The sequence below is a fragment of the Oncorhynchus keta genome, unplaced genomic scaffold (genome assembly GCF_023373465.1).
Source record: "Oncorhynchus keta strain PuntledgeMale-10-30-2019 unplaced genomic scaffold, Oket_V2 Un_contig_1671_pilon_pilon, whole genome shotgun sequence".
NCBI classification, from domain to species: domain Eukaryota; kingdom Metazoa; phylum Chordata; class Actinopteri; order Salmoniformes; family Salmonidae; genus Oncorhynchus; species Oncorhynchus keta.
Window position 1 is genome coordinate 95,001 of NW_026280078.1, and position 22,500 is coordinate 117,500.

The window sequence follows — 22,500 nt, forward strand, 5'->3', positions numbered from 1 at the left end:
TCACAATACTCTATACCATCACAATAAATACCATCACAATAATCTATACCATCACAATAATCTATACCATCACAATAATCTATACCATCACAATACTCCATACCATCACGATAATCTATACCATCACAATAATCTATACCATCACAATATCTCTATACCATCACAATAATCTATACCATCACAATACTCTATACCATCACAATAACTACCTATACCATCATGATACTCTATACCATCATGATACTATCTATACCATCACAATAATCTATACCATCACAATCTATACCTCTATACCATCATGATACTCTATACCATCATGATACTCTATACCATCACAATACTCTATACCATCACAATACTCTATACCATCACAATACTCTATACCATCACAATACTCTATACCATCACGATACTCTATACCATCATGATACTCTATACCATCACAATACTCTATACCATCACAATAATCTATACCATCACGATACTCTATACCATCACGATACTCTATACCATCATGATACTCTATACCATCACAATAATCTATACCATCACAATTCTTGCGACCAAAATGGCATAAAAGAAGGCATATTAGCCAAAGTCACAGAATGGCCCTTGATCCAGACAGATAAACTCAGCTACTGCTCTGTTCAAGTCATTTGGCTCCCAGGCTAGCAGGGAGTTAGTGGAGCTAACATGATGCAGCCCAGACTCCCAGGCTAGCAGGGAGTTAGTGGAGCTAACATGATGCAGCCCAGACTCCCAGGCTAGCAGGGAGTTAGTGGAGCTAACATGATGCAGCCCAGACTCCCAGGCTAGCAGGGAGTTAGTGGAGCTAACATGATGCAGCCCAGACTCCCAGGCTAGCAGGGAGTTAGTGGAGCTAACATGATGCAGCCCAGACTCCCAGGCTAGCAGGGAGTTAGTGGAGCTAACATGATGCAGCCCAGACTCCCAGGCTAGCAGGGAGTTAGTGGAGCTAACATGATGCAGCCCAGACTCCCAGGCTAGCAGGGAGTTAGTGGAGCTAACATGATGCAGCCCAAACTCCCAGGCTAGCAGGGAGTTAGTGGAGCTAACACGATGCAGCCCAGACTCCCAGGCTAGCAGGGAGTTAGTGGAGCTAACATGATGCAGCCCAGACTCCCAGGCTAGCAGGGAGTTAGTGGAGCTAACATGATGCAGCCCAGACTCCCAGGCTAGCAGGGAGTTAGTGGAGCTAACATGATGCAGCCCAGACTCCCAGGCTAGCAGGGAGTTAGTGGAGCTAACATGATGCAGCCCAGACTCCCAGGCTAGCAGGGAGTTAGTGGAGCTAACATGATGCAGCCCAGACTCCCAGGCTAGCAGGGAGTTAGTGGAGCTAACAGGGAGGACTGTAATAACAGTGAGTTCGTGAAGCAGACAGGGAGGACTGTAATAACAGTGGAGCTGACAGGGAGGGCTGTAATAACAGTGAGTTAGTGGAGCTGACAGGGAGGACTGTGATAACAATGAGTTAGTGGAGCTGACAGGGAGGACTGTAATATCAGTGGAGCTAACAGGGAGGACTGTAATAACAGTGAGTTAGTGGAGCTGACAGGGAGGACTGTAATAACAGTGGAGCTAACAGGGAGGACTGTAATAACAGTGAGTTAGTGGAGCAGACAGGGAGGACTGTAATAACAGTGGAGCTGACAGGGAGGACTGTAATAACAGTGGAGCAGACAGGGAGGACTGTAATAACAGTGGAGCAGACAGGGAGACTGGAGCTGACAGGGGACTTAACAGAGGAGCAGACAGGGAACTGTAATAACAGTGAGTTAGTGGAGCTGACAGGGAGGACTGTAATAACAGTGAGTTAACAGTGGAGCTGACAGGGAGGACTGTAATAACAGTGGAGCAGACAGGGAGGACTGTAATAACAGTGAGTTAGTGGAGCTGACAGGGAGGACTGTAATAACAGTGAGTTAGTGGAGCTGACAGGGAGGACTGTAATAACAGTGGAGCAGACAGGGAGGACTGTAATAACAGTGAGTTAGAGAGGAGGACTGTAATAACAGTGGAGCAGACAGGGAGGACTGTAATAACAGTGGAGCAGACAGGGAGGACTGTAATAACAGTGGAGCAGACAGGGAGGACTGTAATAACAGTGGAGCAGACAGGGAGGACTGTAATAACAGTGGAGCAGACAGGGAGGACTGTAATAACAGTGGAGCTGACAGGGAGGACTGTAATAACAGTGGAGCAGACAGGGAGGACTGTAATAACAGTGGAGCAGACAGGGAGGACTGTAATAACAGTGGAGCTGACAGGGAGGACTGTAATAACAGTGGAGCAGACAGGGAGGACTGTAATAACAGTGGAGCAGACAGGGAGGACTGTAATAACAGTGAGTTAGTGGAGCTGACAGGGAGGACTGTAATAACAGTGAGTTAGTGGAGCAGACAGGGAGGACTGTAATAACAGTGAGTTAGTGGAGCTGACAGGGAGGACTGTAATAACAGTGGAGCAGACAGGGAGGACTGTAATATTAGTGGAGCTGACAGGGAGGACTGTAATAACAGTGAGTTAGTGGAGCTGACAGGGAGGACTGTAATAACAGTGGAGCTAACAGGGAGGACTGTAATAACAGTGAGTTAGTGGAGCAGACAGGGAGGACTGTAATAACAGTAAGTTAGTGGAGCAGACAGGGAGGACTGTAATAACAGTGAGTTAGTGGAGCTGACAGGGAGGACTGTAATAACAGTGAGTTAGTGGAGCTGACAGGGAGGACTGTAATAACAGTGGAGCTGACAGGGAGGACTGTAATAACAGTGAGTTAGTGGAGCTGACAGGGAGGACTGTAATAACAGTGGAGCAGACAGGGAGGACTGTAATAACAGTGACTGTTAGTGGAGCAGACAGGGAGGACTGTAATACAGTGAGTTAGTGGAGCAGATAGGGAGCTGACTGTAATACAGTGAGTTAGTGGAGCAGATAGGGAGGACTGTAATAACAATGAGTTAGTGGAGCAGATAGGGAGGACTGTAATACAGTGAGTTGTGGAGCTGACAGTGAGGACTGTAATAACAGTGAGTTAGTGGAGCAGACAGGGAGGACTGTAATAACAGTGGAGCAGACAGGGAGGACTGTAATAACAGTGGAGCTGACAGGGAGGACTGTAATAACAGTGGAGCTGACAGGGAGGACTGTAATAAGAGGTTGTCTGGGCTGATAGACAGGGAGGACTGTAATAAGAGGTTGTCTGGGCTGATAGACAGGGAGGACTGTAATAAGAGGTTGTCTGGGCTGATAGACAGGGAGGACTGTAATAAGAGGTTGTCTGGGCTGATAGACAGGGAGGACTGTAATAAGAGGTTGTCTGGGCTGATAGACAGGGAGGACTGTAATAAGAGGTTGTCTGGGCTGATAGACAGGGAGGACTGTAATAAGAGGTTGTCTGGGCTGATAGACAGGGAGGACTGTAATAAGAGGTTGTCTGGGCTGATAGACAGGGAGGACTGTAATAAGAGGTTGTCTGGGCTGATAGACAGGGAGGACTGTAATAAGAGGTTGTCTGGGCTGATAGACAGGGAGGACTGTAATAAGAGGTTGTCTGGGCTGATAGGCTTGATCTGTGAGACACATGAAGTTTCAGAACTCGAGAAAGAAAAGCCTTTCATTTTCTGCAGCGCAACAATATTTATGAATTTACACGTTTTAGATGAAACTATTAAACTATGTAAGGAAGGTGTTCTGGTAGGAATCGATGCAGATAAGAACACACACACACACACACACACACACACACACACACACACACACACACACACACACACACACACACACACACACACACACACACACACACTGATTACACAATATCACCTGAGGGGCCGAAGCACTAGAAATGAAAATCCAAACTATTTTATATTCAAATCAATTCATGTGTGGTCTGGGCATTACTGCATGTTGATATCACTAGTGCGTGTGTGTGTGTGTGTGTGTGTGTGTGTGTGTGTGTGTGTGTGTGTGTGTGTGTGTGTGTGTGTGTGTGTGTGTGTGTGTGTGTGTGTGTGTGTGTGTGTATTTCTATGTTTTGTTTGGTCAGGGTGTGATGTGGCTATGTTTGTATGTCTATGTGTGGTTTTGTATTTCTATGTGTGTGTGTGTGTGGGTCTGGCATTCTATGTTTGTATTCATAGTCTGGACCTTGTTTGCATGAGTTTCATTCATAATACTGCTGTATTAATACATTCTGATCATGATAATAAACATACATATGTGTCACCATAGATTGCTTTGTATGTTCCTATGTTCTGTTTGTATGTCTAGGTTTTGTATTTCTATGTTTTGTTTGGTCAGGGTGTGATGTGGGTTTGGCATTCTATGTTTGTATGTCTAGGTTTTGTATTTCTATGTTTTGTTTGGTCAGGGTGTGATGTGGGTTTGGCATTCTATGTTTGTATGTCTAGGTTTTGTATTTCTATGTTTTGTTTGGTCAGGGTGTGATGTGGGTTTGGCATTCTATGTTTGTATGTCTAGGTTTTGTATTTCTATGTTTTGTTTGGTCAGGGTGTGATGTGGGTTTGGCATTCTATGTTTGTATTTCTATGTTTTGTTTGGTCAGGGTGTGATGTGGGTTTGGCATTCTATGTTTGTATGTCTAGGTTTTGTATTTCTATGTTTTGTTTGGTCAGGGTGTGATGTGGGTTTGGCATTCTATGTTTGTATGTCTAGGTTTTGTATTTCTATGTTTTGTTTGGTCAGGGTGTGATGTGGGTTTGGCATTCTATGTTTGTATGTCTAGGTTTTGTATTTCTATGTTTTGTTTGGTCAGGGTGTGATGTGGGTTTGGCATTCTATGTTTGTATGTCTAGGTTTTGTATTTCTATGTTTTGTTTGGTCAGGGTGTGATGTGGGTTTGGCATTCTATGTTTGTATGTCTAGGTTTTGTATTTCTATGTTTTGTTTGGTCAGGGTGTGATGTTTGGGTTTGGCATTCTATGTTTGTATTTCTATGTTTTGTTTGGTCAGGTTTTGTTTTTCTATGTCTAGGTTTTGTATATTTTGTTTGGTCAGGGTGTGATGTGGGTTTGGCATTCTATGTTTGTATGTCTAGGTTTTGTATTTCTATGTTTTGTTTGGTCAGGGTGTGATGTGGGTTTGGCATTCTATGTTTGTATGTCTAGGTTTTGTATTTCTATGTTTTGTTTGGTCAGGGTGTGATGTGGGTTTGGCATTCTATGTTTGTATGTCTAGGTTTTGTATTTCTATGTTTTGTTTGGTCAGGGTGTGATGTGGGTTTGGCATTCTATGTTTGTATTTCTATGTTCTGTTTGGTCAGGGTGTGATGTGGGTTTGGCATTCTATGTTTGTATGTCTAGGTTTTGTATTTCTATGTTTTGGCCGGGTGTGGTTCTCAATCAGGGCCAGCTGTCTTTCGTTGTCTCTGATTGAGAACCATACTTAGGCAGCCTGTTTTCCTACTGTTAGTTGTGGGTTATTTTCTGTTTAAGTGTTTTCACCTTGCAGGACGGTTTTCGGTTATTCCTACTGTTGTTTAATATTTTAGTGTTCAGTATATTAAAGATGAACCCCACTGCTTTTTTCTCTTCTTCTTCAGATGAATGTTGTGACAATATCCTTATTCCTCATATCTGATGCATGACAGATTAAACCCAGGCACACACACACACAGACGCACACACAGACACAGACACACAAACACAGACACACACACACACACACCACACACACACCAACCCACACTACACACACACAGACACAGACACACAAACACAGACACACACACACACACACACAAACACTGAGCTGACTTGTCCATCTCGTTAGTGGGAAGGTGTTTCACCTGAGCTTGCTTGTCCATCTCGTTAGTGTGCAGGTGTTTCACCTGTGCTGGCTTGTCCATCTCGTTAGTGGGAAGGTGTTTCACCTGAGCTGACTTGTCCATCTCCTTAGTGTGCAGGTGTTTCACCTGTGCTGGCTTGTCCATCTCGTTAGTTGGAAGGTGTTTCACCTGTGCTGACTTGTCCATCTCCTTAGTGGGAAGGTGTGTCACCTGAGCTTGCTTGTCCATCTCGTTAGTGTGCAGGTGTTTCACCTGTGCTGACTTGTCCATCTCGTTAGTGGGAAGGTGTTTCACCTGAGCTTGCTTGTCCATCTCGTTAGTGTGCAGGTGTTTCACCTGTGCTGACTTGTCCATCTCGTTAGTGTGCAGGTGTTTCACCTGTGCTGGCTTGTCCATCTCGTTAGTGTGCAGGTGTTTCACCCTGTGCTGACTTTCACCCATCCATCTCGTTAGTGGAAGGTGTTTCACCTGTGCTGACTTGTCCATCTCGTTAGTGTGCAGGTGTTTCACCTGTGCTGGCTTGTCCATCTCGTTAGTGTGCAGGTGTTTCACCTGTGCTGGCTTGTCCATCTCGTTAGTGTGCAGGTGTTTCACCTGTGCTGGCTTGTCCATCTCGTTAGTGTGCAGGTGTTTCACCTGTGCTGGCTTGTCCATCTCGTTAGTGGAAGGTGTTTCACCTGTGCTGACTTGTCCATCTCGTTAGTGTGCAGGTGTTTCACCTGTGCTGGCTTGTCCATCTCGTTAGTGTGCAGGTGTTTCACCTGTGCTGGCTTGTCCATCTCGTTAGTGTGCAGGTGTTTCACCTGTGCTGGCTTGTCCATCTCGTTAGTGTGCAGGTGTTTCACCTGTGCTGGCTTGTCCATCTCGTTAGTGGGAAGGTGTTTCACCTGTGCTGGCTTGTCCATCTCGTTAGTGGGAAGGTGTTTCACCTGTGCTGACTTGTCCATCTCCTTAGTGGGAAGGTGTTTCACCTGAGCTTGCTTGTCCATCTCCTTAGTGGGAAGGTGTTTCACCTGTGCTGGCTTGTCCATCTCGTTAGTGTGCAGGTGTTTCACCTGTGCTGGCTTGTCCATCTCGTTAGTGGGAAGGTGTTTCACCTGTGCTGGCTTGTCCATCTCGTTAGTGTGCAGGTGTTTCACCTGTGCTGGCTTGTCCATCTCGTTAGTGTGCAGGTGTTTCACCTGTGCTGGCTTGTCCATCTCGTTAGTGGGAAGGTGTTTCACCTGTGCTGACTTGTCCATCTCGTTAGTGTGCAGGTGTTTCACCTGTGCTGGCTTGTCCATCTCGTTAGTGGGAAGGTGTTTCACCTGTGCTGGCTTGTCCATCTCGTTAGTGTGCAGGTGTTTCACCTGTGCTGACTTGTCCATCTCGTTAGTGTGCAGGTGTTTCACCTGTGCTGGCTTGTCCATCTCGTTAGTGGGAAGGTGTTTCACCTGTGCTGACTTGTCCATCTCGTTAGTGTGCAGGTGTTTCACCTGTGCTGACTTGTCCATCTCGTTAGTGTGCAGGTGTTTCACCTGTGCTGACTTGTCCATCTCGTTAGTGGGAAGGTGTTTCACCTGTGCTGACTTGTCCATCTCGTTAGTGTGCAGGTGTTTCACCTGAGCTGGCTTGTCCATCTCGTTAGTGGGAAGGTGTTTCACCTGTGCTGGCTTGTCCATCTCGTTAGTGTGCAGGTGTTTCACCTGTGCTGACTTGTCCATCTCGTTAGTGTGCAGGTGTTTCACCTGTGCTGGCTTGTCCATCTCGTTAGTGGGAAGGTGTTTCACCTGTGCTGACTTGTCCATCTCGTTAGTGTGCAGGTGTTTCACCTGTGCTGCTTGTCCATCTCGTTAGTGTGCAGGTGTTCACCTGTCACTTGTCCATCCATCTCGTTAGTGGGAAGGTGTTTCACCTGTGCTGACTTGTCCATCTCGTTAGTGTGCAGGTGTTTCACCTGTGCTGGCTTGTCCATCTCGTTAGTGGGAAGGTGTTTCACCTGTGCTGGCTTGTCCATCTCGTTAGTGGGAAGGTGTTTCACCTGTGCTGACTTGTCCATCTCGTTAGTGTGCAGGTGTTTCACCTGTGCTGACTTGTCCATCTCGTTAGTGGGAAGGTGTTTCACCTGTGCTGGCTTGTCCATCTCGTTAGTGGGAAGGTGTTTCACCTGTGCTGGCTTGTCCATCTCGTTAGTGGGAAGGTGTTTCACCTGTGCTGGCTTGTCCATCTCGTTAGTGGGAAGGTGTTTCACCTGTGCTGGCTTGTCCATCTCGTTAGTGGGAAGGTGTTTCACCTGTGCTGACTTGTCCATCTCGTTAGTGGGAAGGTGTTTCACCTGTGCTGACTTGTCCATCTCGTTAGTGGTGCAGCTGACTTGTCCATCTCGTTAGTGGGAAGTGTTTCACCTGTGCTGACTTGTCCATCTCCTTAGTGGGAAGGTGTTTCACCTGAGCTGGCTTGTCCATCTCCTTAGTGGGAAGGTGTTTCAGTGCTGGAAGGTGTTTCACCTGTGCTGGCTTGTCCATCTCGTTAGTGGGAAGGTGTTTCACCTGTGCTGGCTTGTCCATCTCGTTAGTGGGAAGGTGTTTCACCTGTGCTGGCTTGTCCATCTTGTTAGTGTGCAGGTGTTTCACCTGTGCTGACTTGTCCATCTCGTTAGTGGGAAGGTGTTTCACCTGTGCTGGCTTGTCCATCTCGTCCAGGTGTTTCACCTGTGCGCTTGTCCAGTTAGGGAAGGTGTTTCACCTGTGCTGGCTTGTCCATCTCGTTAGTGGGAAGGTGTTTCACCTGTGCTGGCTTGTCCATCTCCTTAGTGGGAAGGTGTTTCACCTGTGCTGGCTTGTCCATCTCCTTAGTGGGAAGGTGTTTCACCTGTGCTGACTTGTCCATCTCGTTAGTGGGAAGGTGTTACACCTGTGCTGGCTTGTCCATCTCGTTAGTGGGAAGGTGTTTCACCTGTGCTGGCTTGTCCATCTCTTTAGTCGGAAGGTGTTTCACCTGTGCTGACTTGTCCATCTTGTTAGTGTGCAGGTGTTTCACCTGTGCTGGCTTGTCCATCTCCTTAGTGGGAAGGTGTTTCACCTGTGCTGGCTTGTCCATCTCCTTAGTGTGCAGGTGTTTCACCTGTGCTGGCTTGTCCATCTTGTTAGTGGGAAGGTGTTTCACCTGTGCTGGCTTGTCCATCTCCTTAGTGGGAAGGTGTTTCACCTGTGCTGGCTTGTCCATCTCGTTAGTGGGAAGGTGGTTAGTGGGAAGGTGTTTCACCTGTGCTGGCTTGTCCATCTCGTTAGTGGGAAGGTGTTTCACCTGTGCTGGCTTGTCCATCTCCTTAGTGGGAAGGTGTTTCACCTGTGCTGGCTTGTCCATCTCCTTAGTGGGAAGGTGTTACACCTGTGCTGACTTGTCCATCTCGTTAGTGGGAAGGTGTTACACCTGAGCTGGCTTGTCCATCTCCTTAGTGGGAAGGTGTTACACCTGTGCTGACTTGTCCATCTCGTTAGTGTGCAGGTGTTTCACCTGTGCTGGCTTGTCCATCTCCTTAGTGGGAAGGTGTTTCACCTGAGCTGACTTGTCCATCTCCTTAGTGGGAAGGTGTTTCACCTGTGCTGACTTGTCCATCTCGTTAGTGGGAAGGTTTCACCTTCTTGTCCATCTCCTTAGTGGGAAGGTGTTTCACCTGTGCTGTCCACTTGTCCATCTCTGTTCCAGTTAGGGAAGGTGTTTCACCTGTGCTGACTTGTCCATCTCGTTAGTGGGAAGGTGTTTCACCTGTGCTGACTTGTCCATCTCCTTAGTGGGAAGGTGTTTCACCTGTGCTGACTTGTCCATCTCGTTAGTGGGAAGGTGTTTCACCTGAGCTGACTTGTCCATCTCCTTAGTGGGAAGGTCACCTGTGCTGACTTGTCCACCTGTGCTGGCTTGTCCATCTCGTTAGTGGGAAGGTGTTTCACCTGTGCTGACTTGTCCATCTCGTTAGTGGGAAGGTGTTTCACCTGTGCTGACTTGTCCATCTCGTTAGTGGGAAGGTGTTTCACCTGTGCTGACTTGTCCATCTCCTTAGTGGGAAGGTGTTTCACCTGAGCTGACTTGTCCATCTCCTTAGTGGGAAGGTGTTTCACCTGTGCTGACTTGTCCATCTCGTTAGTGGGAAGGTGTTTCACCTGTGCTGACTTGTCCATCTCGTTAGTGGGAAGGTGTTTCACCTGTGCTGACTTGTCCATCTCGTTAGTGGGAAGGTGTTTCACCTGTGCTGACTTGTCCATCTCCTTAGTGGGAAGGTGTTTCACCTGAGCTGACTTGTCCATCTCCTTAGTGGGAAGGTGTGTCACCTGTGCTGGCTTGTCCATCTCCTTAGTGGGAAGGTGTTTCACCTGTGCTGACTTGTCCATCTCCTTAGTGGGAAGGTGTTTCACCTGAGCTGACTTGTCCATCTCCTTAGTGGGAAGGTGTTTCACCTGTGCTGGCTTGTCCATCTCCTTAGTGGGAAGGTGTGTCACCTGAGCTGACTTGTCCATCTCGTTAGTGGGAAGGTGTTTCACCTGTGCTGTCCATCTCCTTTGTCCATCTCCATCCTTAGTGGGAAGGTGTTTCACCTGAGCTGACTTGTCCATCTCCTTAGTGGGAAGGTGTTTCACCTGTGCTGACTTGTCCATCTCCTTAGTGGGAAGGTGTTTCACCTGAGCTGACTTGTCCATCTCCTTAGTGGGAAGGTGTTTCACCTGTGCTGACTTGTCCATCTCGTTAGTGGGAAGGTGTTTCACCTGAGCTGACTTGTCCATCTCGTTAGTGGGAAGGTGTTTCACCTGAGCTGACTTGTCCATCTCCTTCAGTGACTTGGAAGGTGTTTCACCTGTGCTGACTTGTCCATCTCCTTAGTGGGAAGGTGTGTCACCTGAGCTGACTTGTCCATCTCCTTAGTGGGAAGGTGTTTCACCTGAGCTGACTTGTCCATCTCCTTAGTGGGAAGGTGTTTCACCTGAGCTGACTTGTCCATCTCCTTAGTGGGAAGGTGTTTCACCTGAGCTGACTTGTCCATCTCCTTAGTGGGAAGGTGTTTCACCTGAGCTGACTTGTCCATCTCCTTAGTGGGAAGGTGTTTCACCTGTGCTGACTTGTCCATCTCCTTAGTGGGAAGGTGTTTCACCTGTGCTGACTTGTCCATCTCGTTAGTGGGAAGGTGTTTCACCTGTGCTGACTTGTCCATCTCGTTAGTGGGAAGGTGTTTCACCTGAGCTGACTTGTCCATCTCCTTAGTGGGAAGGTGTTTCACCTGAGCTGACTTGTCCATCTCCTTAGTGGGAAGGTGTTTCACCTGAGCTGACTTGTCCATCTCCTTAGTGGGAAGGTGTTTCACCTGTGCTGACTTGTCCATCTCCTTAGTGGGAAGGTGTTTCACCTGTGCTGACTTGTCCATCTCGTTAGTGGGAAGGTGTTTCACCTGTGCTGACTTGTCCATCTCGTTAGTGGGAAGGTGTGTCACCTGAGCTGACTTGTCCATCTCCTTAGTGGGAAGGTGTTTCACCTGTGCTGACTTGTCCATCTCCTTAGTGGGAAGGTGTTTCACCTGAGCTGACTTGTCCATCTCCTTAGTGGGAAGGTGTTTCACCTGTGCTGACTTGTCCATCTCCTTAGTGGGAAGGTGTTTCACCTGTGCTGACTTGTCCATCTCGTTAGTGGGAAGGTGTTTCACCTGAGCTGACTTGTCCATCTCGTTAGTGGGAAGGTGTGTCACCTGTGCTGACTTGTCCATCTCGTTAGTGGGAAGGTGTTTCACCTGAGCTGACTTGTCCATCTCCTTAGTGGGAAGGTGTTTCACCTGTGCTGACTTGTCCATCTCCTTAGTGGGAAGGTGTTTCACCTGAGCTGACTTGTCCATCTCCTTAGTGGGAAGGTGTTTCACCTGAGCTGACTTGTCCATCTCCTTAGTGGGAAGGTGTTTCACCTGAGCTGACTTGTCCATCTCCTTAGTGGGAAGGTGTTTCACCTGAGCTGACTTGTCCATCTCCTTAGTGGGAAGGTGTTTCCTGAGCTCTTGTCCATCTCCTTAGTGGGAAGGTGTTTCACCTGAGCTGACTTGTCCATCTCCTTAGTGGGAAGGTGTTTCACCTGAGCTGACTTGTCCATCTCCTTAGTGGGAAGGTGTTTCACCTGAGCTGACTTGTCCATCTCCTTAGTGGGAAGGTGTTTCACCTGAGCTGACTTGTCCATCTCCTTAGTGGGAAGGTGTTTCACCTGAGCTGACTTGTCCATCTCCTTAGTGGGAAGGTGTTTCACCTGAGCTGACTTGTCCATCTCGTTAGTGGGAAGGTGTTTCACCTGAGCTGACTTGTCCATCTCGTTAGTGGGAAGGTGTTTCACCTGAGCTGACTTGTCCATCTCCTTAGTGGGAAGGTGTTTCACCTGTGCTGACTTGTCCATCTCCTTAGTGGGAAGGTGTTTCACCTGTGCTGACTTGTCCATCTCGTTAGTGGGAAGGTGTTTCACCTGTGCTGACTTGTCCATCTCCTTAGTGGGAAGGTGTTTCACCTGAGCTGACTTGTCCATCTCCTTAGTGGGAAGGTGTTTCACCTGAGCTGACTTGTCCATCTGTTTCACCTGAGCTGAGTGGGAAGGTGTTTCACCTGTGCTGACTTGTCCATCTCCTTAGTGGGAAGGTGTTTCACCTGAGCTGACTTGTCCATCTCGTTAGTGGGAAGGTGTTTCACCTGTGCTGACTTGTCCATCTCCGTTAGTGGGAAGGTGTTTCACCTGTGCTGACTTGTCCATCTCCTTAGTGGGAAGGTGTTTCACCTGTGCTGACTTGTCCATCTCCTTAGTGGGAAGGTGTTTCACCTGTGCTGACTTGTCCATCTCCTTAGTGGGAAGGTGTTTCACCTGAGCTGACTTGTCCATCTCCTTAGTGGGAAGGTGTTTCACCTGAGCTGACTTGTCCATCTCCTTAGTGGGAAGGTGTTTCACCTGAGCTGACTTGTCCATCTCCTTAGTGGGAAGGTGTTTCACCTGTGCTGACTTGTCCATCTCGTTAGTGGGAAGGTGTTTCACCTGTGCTGACTTGTCCATCTCGTTAGTGGGAAGGTGTTTCACCTGTGCTGACTTGTCCATCTCGTTAGTGGGAAGGTGTTTCACCTGTGCTGACTTGTCCATCTCGTTAGTGGGAAGGTGTTTCACCTGTGCTGACTTGTCCATCTCGTTAGTGGGAAGGTGTTTCACCTGAGCTGACTTGTCCATCTCCTTAGTGGGAAGGTGTTTCACCTGTGCTGACTTGTCCATCTCCTTAGTGGGAAGGTGTTTCACCTGAGCTGACTTGTCCATCTCCTTAGTGGGAAGGTGTTTCACCTGAGCTGACTTGTCCATCTCGTTAGTGGGAAGGTGTTTCACCTGTGCTGACTTGTCCATCTCCTTAGTGGGAAGGTGTTTCACCTGAGCTGACTTGTCCATCTCGTTAGTGGGAAGGTGTTTCACCTGTGCTGACTTGTCCATCTCCTTAGTGGGAAGGTGTTTCACCTGAGCTGACTTGTCCATCTCCTTAGTGGGAAGGTGTTTCACCTGAGCTGACTTGTCCATCTCCTTAGTGGGAAGGTGTTTCACCTGAGCTGACTTGTCCATCTCGTTAGTGGGAAGGTGTTTCACCTGTGCTGACTTGTCCATCTCGTTAGTGGGAAGGTGTTTCACCTGAGCTGACTTGTCCATCTCCTTAGTGGGAAGGTGTTTCACCTGTGCTGACTTGTCCATCTCGTTAGTGGGAAGGTGTTTCACCTGAGCTGACTTGTCCATCTCCTTAGTGGGAAGGTGTTTCACCTGAGCTGACTTGTCCATCTCTTAGTGGGAAGGTGTTTCACCTGAGCTGACTTGTCCATCTCCTTAGTGGGAAGGTGTTTCACCTGAGCTGACTTGTCCATCTCGTTAGTGGGAAGGTGTTTCACCTGAGCTGACTTGTCCATCTCGTTAGTGGGAAGGTGTTTCACCTGAGCTGACTTGTCCATCTCCTTAGTGGGAAGGTGTTTCACCTGAGCTGACTTGTCCATCTCGTTAGTGGGAAGGTGTTTCACCTGAGCTGACTTGTCCATCTCGTTAGTGGGAAGGTGTTTCACCTGAGCTGACTTGTCCATCTCGTTAGTGGGAAGGTGTTTCACCTGAGCTGACTTGTCCATCTCGTTAGTGGGAAGGTGTTTCACCTGAGCTGACTTGTCCATCTCCTTAGTGGGAAGGTGTTTCACCTGAGCTGACTTGTCCATCTCCTTAGTGGGAAGGTGTTTCACCTGAGCTGACTTGTCCATCTCGTTAGTGGGAAGGTGTTTCACCTGAGCTGACTTGTCCATCTCGTTAGTGGGAAGGTGTTTCACCTGTGCTGACTTGTCCATCTCCTTAGTGGGAAGGTGTTTCACCTGAGCTGACTTGTCCATCTCGTTAGTGGGAAGGTGTTTCACCTGAGCTGACTTGTCCATCTCCTTAGTGGGAAGGTGTTTCACCTGTGCTGACTTGTCCATCTCGTTAGTGGGAAGGTGTTTCACCTGAGCTGACTTGTCCATCTCGTTAGTGGGAAGGTGTTTCACCTGAGCTGACTTGTCCATCTCGTTAGTGGGAAGGTGTTTCACCTGAGCTGACTTGTCCATCTCGTTAGTGGGAAGGTGTTTCACCTGAGCTGACTTGTCCATCTCGTTAGTGGGAAGGTGTTTCACCTGAGCTGACTTGTCCATCTCGTTAGTGGGAAGGTGTTTCACCTGAGCTGACTTGTCCATCTCCTTAGTGGGAAGGTGTTTCACCTGAGCTGACTTGTCCATCTCCTTAGTGGGAAGGTGTTTCACCTGAGCTGACTTGTCCATCTCCTTAGTGGGAAGGTGTTTCACCTGTGCTGACTTGTCCATCTCCTTAGTGGGAAGGTGTTTCACCTGAGCTGACTTGTCCATCTCCTTAGTGGGAAGGTGTGTCACCTGTGCTGACTTGTCCATCTCCTTAGTGGGAAGGTGTGTCACCTGTGCTGACTTGTCCATCTCGTTAGTGGGAAGGTGTTTCACCTGAGCTGACTTGTCCATCTCCTTAGTGGGAAGGTGTTTCACCTGTGCTGACTTGTCCATCTCCTTAGTGGGAAGGTGTTTCACCTGTGCTGACTTGTCCATCTCGTTAGTGGGAAGGTGTTTCACCTGAGCTGACTTGTCCATCTCGTTAGTGGGAAGGTGTTTCACCTGAGCTGACTTGTCCATCTCCTTAGTGGGAAGGTGTTTCACCTGAGCTGACTTGTCCATCTCGTTAGTGGGAAGGTGTTTCACCTGAGCTGACTTGTCCATCTCTTAGTGGGAAGGTGTTTCACCTGAGCTGACTTGTCCATCTCTTAGTGGGAAGGTGTTTCACCTGAGCTGACTTGTCCATCTCCTTAGTGGGAAGGTGTTTCACCTGAGCTGACTTGTCCATCTCGTTAGTGGGAAGGTGTTTCACCTGAGCTGACTTGTCCATCTCGTTAGTGGGAAGGTGTTTCACCTGAGCTGACTTGTCCATCTCCTTAGTGGGAAGGTGTTTCACCTGAGCTGACTTGTCCATCTCGTTAGTGGGAAGGTGTTTCACCTGAGCTGACTTGTCCATCTCCTTAGTGGGAAGGTGTGTCACCTGAGCTGACTTGTCCATCTCCTTAGTGGGAAGGTGTTTCACCTGAGCTGACTTGTCCATCTCGTTAGTGGGAAGGTGTTTCACCTGAGCTGACTTGTCCATCTCGTTAGTGGGAAGGTGTTTCACCTGAGCTGACTTGTCCATCTCCTTAGTGGGAAGGTGTTTCACCTGAGCTGACTTGTCCATCTCGTTAGTGGGAAGGTGTTTCACCAGAGCTGGCTTGTCCATCTTCTTAGTGGGAAGGTGTTTCACCTGAGCTGACTTGTCCATCTTCTTAGTGGGAAGGTGTTTCACCAGAGCTGGCTTGTCCATCTTCTTAGTGGGAAGGTGTGTCACCTGTGCTGACTTGTCCATCTCGTTAGTGGGAAGGTGTTTCACCAGAGCTGGCTTGTCCATCTTCTTAGTGGGAAGGTGTGTCACCTGTGCTGACTTGTCCATCTCGTTAGTGGGAAGGTGTTTCACCTGAGCTGACTTGTCCATCTCGTTAGTGGGAAGGTGTTTCACCTGAGCTGACTTGTCCATCTCCTTAGTGGGAAGGTGTTTCACCTGAGCTGACTTGTCCATCTCGTTAGTGGGAAGGTGTTTCACCAGAGCTGGCTTGTCCATCTTCTTAGTGGGAAGGTGTTTCACCTGAGCTGACTTGTCCATCTTCTTAGTGGGAAGGTGTTTCACCTGAGCTGACTTGTCCATCTCCTTAGTGGGAAGGTGTGTCACCTGTGCTGGCTTGTCCATCTCCTTAGTGGGAAGGTGTTTCACCTGTGCTGACTTGTCCATCTCCTTAGTGGGAAGGTGTTTCACCTGAGCTGACTTGTCCATCTCCTTAGTGGGAAGGTGTTTCACCTGTGCTGACTTGTCCATCTCCTTAGTGGGAAGGTGTTTCACCTGTGCTGACTTGTCCATCTCCTTAGTGGGAAGGTGTTTCACCTGTGCTGACTTGTCCATCTCCTTAGTGGGAAGGTGTTTCACCTGTGCTGACTTGTCCATCTCCTTAGTGGGAAGGTGTTTCACCTGAGCTGACTTGTCCATCTCCTTAGTGGGAAGGTGTTTCACCTGTGCTGACTTGTCCATCTCCTTAGTGGGAAGGTGTTTCACCTGAGCTGACTTGTCCATCTCCTTAGTGGGAAGGTGTTTCACCTGTGCCGGCTTGTCCATCTCCTTAGTGGGAAGGTGTTTCACCTGAGCTGACTTGTCCATCTCCTTAGTGGGAAGGTGTTTCACCTGTGCTGGCTTGTCCATCTCGTTAGTGGGAAGGTGTTACACCTGTGCTGACTTGTCCATCTCGTTAGTTGGAAGGTGTTACACCTGTGCTGACTTGTCCATCTCGTTAGTTGGAAGGTGTTTCACCTGTGCTGGCTTGTCCATCTCGTTAGTGGGAAGGTGTTACACCTGTGCTGACTTGTCCATCTCGTTAGTTGGAAGGTGTTACACCTGTGCTGACTTGTCCATCTCGTTAGTTGGAAGGTGTTACACCTGTGCTGACTTGTCCATCTCCTTAGTGGGAAGGTGTTTCACCTGTGCTGACTTGTCCATCTCCTTAGTGGGAAGGTGTGTCACCTGTGCTGACTTGTCCATCTCGTTAGTGGGAAGGTGTTTCACCTGTGCTGACTTGTCCATCTCGTTAGTGGGAAGGTGTTTCACCTGTGCTGACTTGTCCATCTCGTTAGTGGGAAGGTGTTTCACCTGTGCTGGCTTGTCCATCTCCTTAGTGGGAAGGTGTGTCACCTGTGCTGACTTGTCCATCTCCTTAGTGGGAAGGTGTTTCACCTGTGCTGGCTTGTCCATCTCGTTAGTGGGAAGGTGTTTCACCTGTGCTGACTTGTCCATCTCGTTAGTGGGAAGGTGTTTCACCTGTGCTGACTTGTCCATCTCCTTAGTGGGAAGGTGTGTCACCTGTGCTGACTTGTCCATCTCGTTAGTGGGAAGGTGTTTCACCTGTGCTGGCTTGTCCATCTCGTTAGTGGGAAGGTGTGTCACCTGTGCTGACTTGTCCATCTCCTTAGTGGGAAGGTGTGTCACCTGTGCTGACTTGTCCATCTCGTTAGTGGGAAGGTGTTTCACCTGTGCTGGCTTGTCCATCTCGTTAGTGGGAAGGTGTGTCACCTGTGCTGACTTGTCCATCTCGTTAGTGGGAAGGTGTTTCAGTGCTGACTTGTCCATCTCTTAGTGGGAAGGTGTTTCACCTGTGCTGACTTGTCCAGTTAGTGGGAAGGTGTTTCACCTGTGCTGGCTTGTCCATCTCCTTAGTGGGAAGGTGTGTCACCTGTGCTGACTTGTCCATCTCGTTAGTGGGAAGGTGTTTCACCTGTGCTGGCTTGTCCATCTCCTTAGTGGGAAGGTGTGTCACCTGTGCTGACTTGTCCATCTCGTTAGTGGGAAGGTGTTTCACCTGTGCTGACTTGTCCATCTCCTTAGTGGGAAGGTGTGTCACCTGTGCTGACTTGTCCATCTCGTTAGTGGGAAGGTGTTTCACCTGTGCTGGCTTGTCCATCTCGTTAGTTGGAAGGTGTTACACCTGTGCTGGCTTGTCCATCTCCTTAGTGGGAAGGTGTTTCACCTGTGCTGGCTTGTCCATCTTGTTAGTGGGAAGGTGTTTCACCTGTGCTGGCTTGTCCATCTCGTTAGTTGGAAGGTGTTACACCTGTGCTGGCTTGTCCATCTCCTTAGTGGGAAGGTGTTTCACCTGTGCTGGCTTGTCCATCTTGTTAGTGGGAAGGTGTTTCACCTGAGCTGACTTGTCCATCTCCTTAGTGGGAAGGTGTTTCACCTGAGCTGACTTGTCCATCTCCTTAGTGGGAAGGTGTGTCACCTGTGCTTTTCTTTAATTGTGTCTTTTCCAAATGCCATCATTCTGTCACACCCTGGTCATAGAGAGCCCTCAGGGTTCTCTATGGTGTTGTAGGTCAGGGCGTGACTAGGGGGTGTTCTAGTCTATTTATTTCTATGTTTGGGATTGATTATGGTTCCCAATTAGAGGCAGCTGATTATCGTTGTCTCTAATTGGGGATCATACTTTAAGTTGTCCCACCTGCGTTTGTGGGATATTGTGTTGTGTTAGTGTGTTGTAGCACTATGTTGTTTATTGTGTTGTTGTTAGTGTGTTGTACCACTATGTTGTTTATTGTGTTGTTGTTAGTGTGTTGTAGCACTATGTTGTTTATTGTGTTGTGTTAGTGTGTTGTAGCACTATGTTGTGTGTTTAGTGTGTTGTTGTTAGTGTGTTGTAGCACTATGTTGTGTGTTTATTGTGTTGTGTTAGTGTGTTGTAGCTTTACATTACGGTCGTTGTGTGTTTATTGTGTTGTGTTAGTGAGTTGTAGCACTATGTTGTGTGTTTATTGTGTTGTGTTAGTGAGTTGTAGCTTTACATTAGGGTCGTTGTGTGTTTATTGTGTTGTGTTAGTGTGTTGTAGCATTACATTACGGTCATTGTGTGTTTATTGTGTTGTGTTAGTGTGTTGTAGCACTATGTTGTGTGTTTATTGTGTTGTGTTAGTGTGTTGTAGCACTATGTTGTTTATTGTGTTGTGTTAGTGTGTTGTAGCTTTACATTACGGTCATTGTGTGTTTATTGTGTTGTGTTAGTGTGTTGTAGCATTACATTACGGTCGTTGTGTGTTTATTGTGTTGTTGTTAGTGTGTTGTAGCACTATGTTGTGTGTTTATTGTGTTGTGTTAGTGTGTTGTAGCACTATGTTGTTTATTGTGTTGTGTTAGTGTGTTGTAGCTTTACATTACGGTCGTTGTGTGTTTATTGTGTTGTGTTAGTGTGTTGTAGCACTATGTTGTTTATTGTGTTGTGTTAGTGTGTTGTAGCATTACATTACGGTCGTTGTGTGTTTATTGTGTTGTGTTAGTGTGTTGTAGCACTATGTTGTGTGTTTATTGTGTTGTGTTAGTGTGTTGTAGCACTATGTTGTGTGTTTATTGTTTTGTGTTAGTGTGTTGTAGCATTACATTACGGTCGTTGTGTGTTTATTGTGTTGTGTTAGTGTGTTGTAGCACTATGTTGTTTATTGTGTTGTGTTAGTGTGTTGTAGCATTACATTACGGTCGTTGTGTGTTTATTGTGTTGTGTTAGTGTGTTGTAGCATTACATTACGGTCGTTGTGTGTTTATTGTGTTGTGTTAGTGTGTTGTAGCACTATGTTGTGTGTTTATTGTTTTGTGTTAGTGTGTTATAGCACTATGTTGTTTATTGTGTTGTGTTAGTGTGTTGTAGCACTATGTTGTGTGTTTATTGTTTTGTGTTAGTGTGTTGTAGCATTACATTACGGTCGTTGTGTGTTTATTGTGTTGTGTTAGTGTGTTGTAGCACTATGTTGTTTATTGTGTTGTGTTAGTGTGTTGTAGCATTACATTACGGTCGTTGTGTGTTTATTGTGTTGTGTTAGTGTGTTGTAGCATTACATTACGGTCGTTGTGTGTTTATTGTGTTGTGTTAGTGTGTTGTAGCACTATGTTGTGTGTTTATTGTTTTGTGTTAGTGTGTTATAGCACTATGTTGTTTATTGTGTTGTGTTAGTGTGTTGTAGTATTACATTACGGTCGTTGTTTGTTTATTGTGTTGTTGTTAGTGTGTTGTAGCACTATGTTGTGTGTTTATTGTGTTGTGTTAGTGTGTTGTAGCACTACGTTGTGTATTTATTGTGTTGTGTTAGTGTGTTGTAGCACTACGTTGTGTGTTTATTGTGTTGTGTTAGTGTGTTGTAGCACTCTGTTGTGTATTTATTGTGTTGTGTTAGTGTGTTGTAGCATTACATTACGGTCGTTGTGTGTTTATTGTGTTGTGTTAGTGTGTTGTAGCATTACATTACGGTCGTTGTGTGTTTATTGTGTTGTGTTAGTGTGTTGTAGCATTACATTACGGTCGTTGTGTGTTTATTGTGTTGTTGTTAGTGTGTTGTAGCACTACGTTACGGTCGTTGTGTGTTTATTGTGTTGGGTTAGTGTGTTGTAGCACTATGTTGTGTGTTTATTGTGTTGTGCTACTGTGTTGTAGCACTATGTTGTTTATTGTGTTGTTGTTAGTGTGTTGTAGCACTATGTTGTGTGTTTATTGTGTTGTGCTACTGTGTTGTAGCACTATGTTGTTTATTGTGTTGTGTTAGTGTGTTGTAGCACTATGTTGTTTATTGTGTTGTTGTTAGTGTGTTGTAGCACTATGTTGTTTATTGTGTTGTGTTAGTGTGTTGTAGCACTATGTTGTTTATTGTGTTGTTGTTAGTGTGTTGTAGCACTATGTTGTTTATTGTGTTGTTGTTAGTGTGTTGTAGCACTATGTTGTTTATTGTGTTGTTGTTAGTGTGTTGTAGCACTATGTTGTTTATTGTGTTGTTGTTAGTGTGTTGTAGCATTACATTACGGTCGTTGTGTGTTTATTGTGTGGTGTTAGTGTGTTGTAGCATTACATTACGGTCGTTGTGTGTTTATTGTGTTGTTGTTAGTGTGTTGTAGCACTACGTTACGGTCGTTGTGTGTTTATTGTGTTGTTGTTAGTGTGTTGTAGCACTATGTTGTTTATTGTGTTGTTGTTAGTGTGTTGGGGCACTACGTTGTGTGTTTAGTGTGTTGTTGTTAGTGTGTTGGGGCACTACGTTGTGTGTTTAGTGTGTTGTTGTTAGTGTGTTGTAGCACTACGTTACGGTCGTTGTGTGTTTATTGTGTTGTTGTTAGTGTGTTGTAGCACTATGTTGTTTATTGTGTTGTTGTTAGTGTGTTGGGGCACTATGTTGTTTATTGTGTTGTTGTTAGTGTGTTGGGGCACTACGTTGTGTGTTTAGTGTGTTGTTGTTAGTGTGTTGCAGTGTGTTGTAGCACTATGTTGTTTATTGTGTTGTTGTTAGTGTGTTGGGGCACTATGTTGTTTATTGTGTTGTTGTTAGTGTGTTGTAGCACTACGTTACGTCACGGTCGTTGTTTATTGTGTTGTTGTTAGTGTGTTGTAGCACTATGTTGTTTATTGTGTTGTTGTTAGTGTGTTGTAGCACTATGTTGTTTATTGTGTTGTTGTTAGTGTGTTGGGGCACTATGTTGTTTATTGTGTTGTTGTTAGTGTGTTGGGGCACTATGTTGTTTATTGTGTTGTTGTTAGTGTGTTGTAGCACTATGTTGTTTATTGTGTTGTGCTACTGTGTTGTAGCACTATGTTGTTTAGTGTGTTGTTGTTAGTGTGTTGTAGCATTACATTACGGTCGTTGTGTGTTTATTGTGTTGTGCTACTGTGTTGTAGCACTATGTTGTTTATTGTGTTGTTGTTAGGGTGTTGGGGCACTATGTTGTTTATTGTGTTGTTGTTAGTGTGTTGGGGCACTATGTTGTGTGTTTATTGTGTTGTTGTTAGTGTGTTGGGGCACTACGTTGTGTGTTTAGTGTGTTGTTGTTAGTGTGTTGGGGCACTACGTTACGTCATGGTCGTTGTTTATTGTGTTGTTGTTAGTGTGTTGTAGCACTACGTTACGTCACGGTCGTTGTTTATTGTGTTGTTGTTAGTGTGTTGTAGCACTATGTTGTTTATTGTGTTGTTGTTAGTGTGTTGTAGTTGTTTTTATTGTGTTGTTGTTAGTGTGTTGGGGCACTATGTTGTTTATTGTGTTGTTGTTAGTGTGTTGTAGCACTATGTTGTTTATTGTGTTGTTGTTAGTGTGTTGTAGCACTATGTTGTTTATTGTGTTGTTGTTAGTGTGTTGGGGCACTATGTTGTTTAGTGTGTTGTTGTTAGTGTGTTGTAGCATTACATTACGGTCGTTGTTGTTTATTGTGTTGTGCTACTGTGTTGTAGCACTATGTTGTTTATTGTGTTGTTGTTAGTGTGTTGTAGCACTATGTTGTTTATTGTGTTGTTGTGTGTTGTGTGTTTATTATTGTGTTGTGCTACTGTGTTGTAGCACTATGTTGTTTATTGTGTTGTTGTTAGTGTGTTGTAGCACTATGTTGTTTATTGTGTTGTTGTTAGTGTGTTGTAGCACTACGTTACGTCACGGTCGTTGTTTATTATTGTGTTGTTGTTAGTGTGTTGGGGCACTACGTTACGTCACGGTCGTTGTTTATTATTGTGTTGTTGTTAGTGTGTTGGGGCACTACGTTACGTCACG

The 22,500-nt window shown here is 46.4% G+C and overlaps 1 protein-coding gene and 1 long non-coding RNA gene across 2 annotated transcripts in view; one reads left to right on the forward strand and one right to left on the reverse strand.

Moving 5' to 3' along the window:
• The window catches only part of LOC127919453 (adhesion G protein-coupled receptor L3-like), a 118,802-nt gene that overhangs the window by 61,807 nt on the left and 34,495 nt on the right, over positions 1–22,500 (reverse strand). The window lies entirely within an intron of this gene.
• Positions 7,240–7,584, forward strand: LOC127919454 (uncharacterized). The gene is made up of 3 exons (XR_008103031.1): positions 7,240–7,380; positions 7,465–7,506; positions 7,549–7,584. It is a non-coding gene; the product is annotated as an uncharacterized LOC127919454 (long non-coding RNA).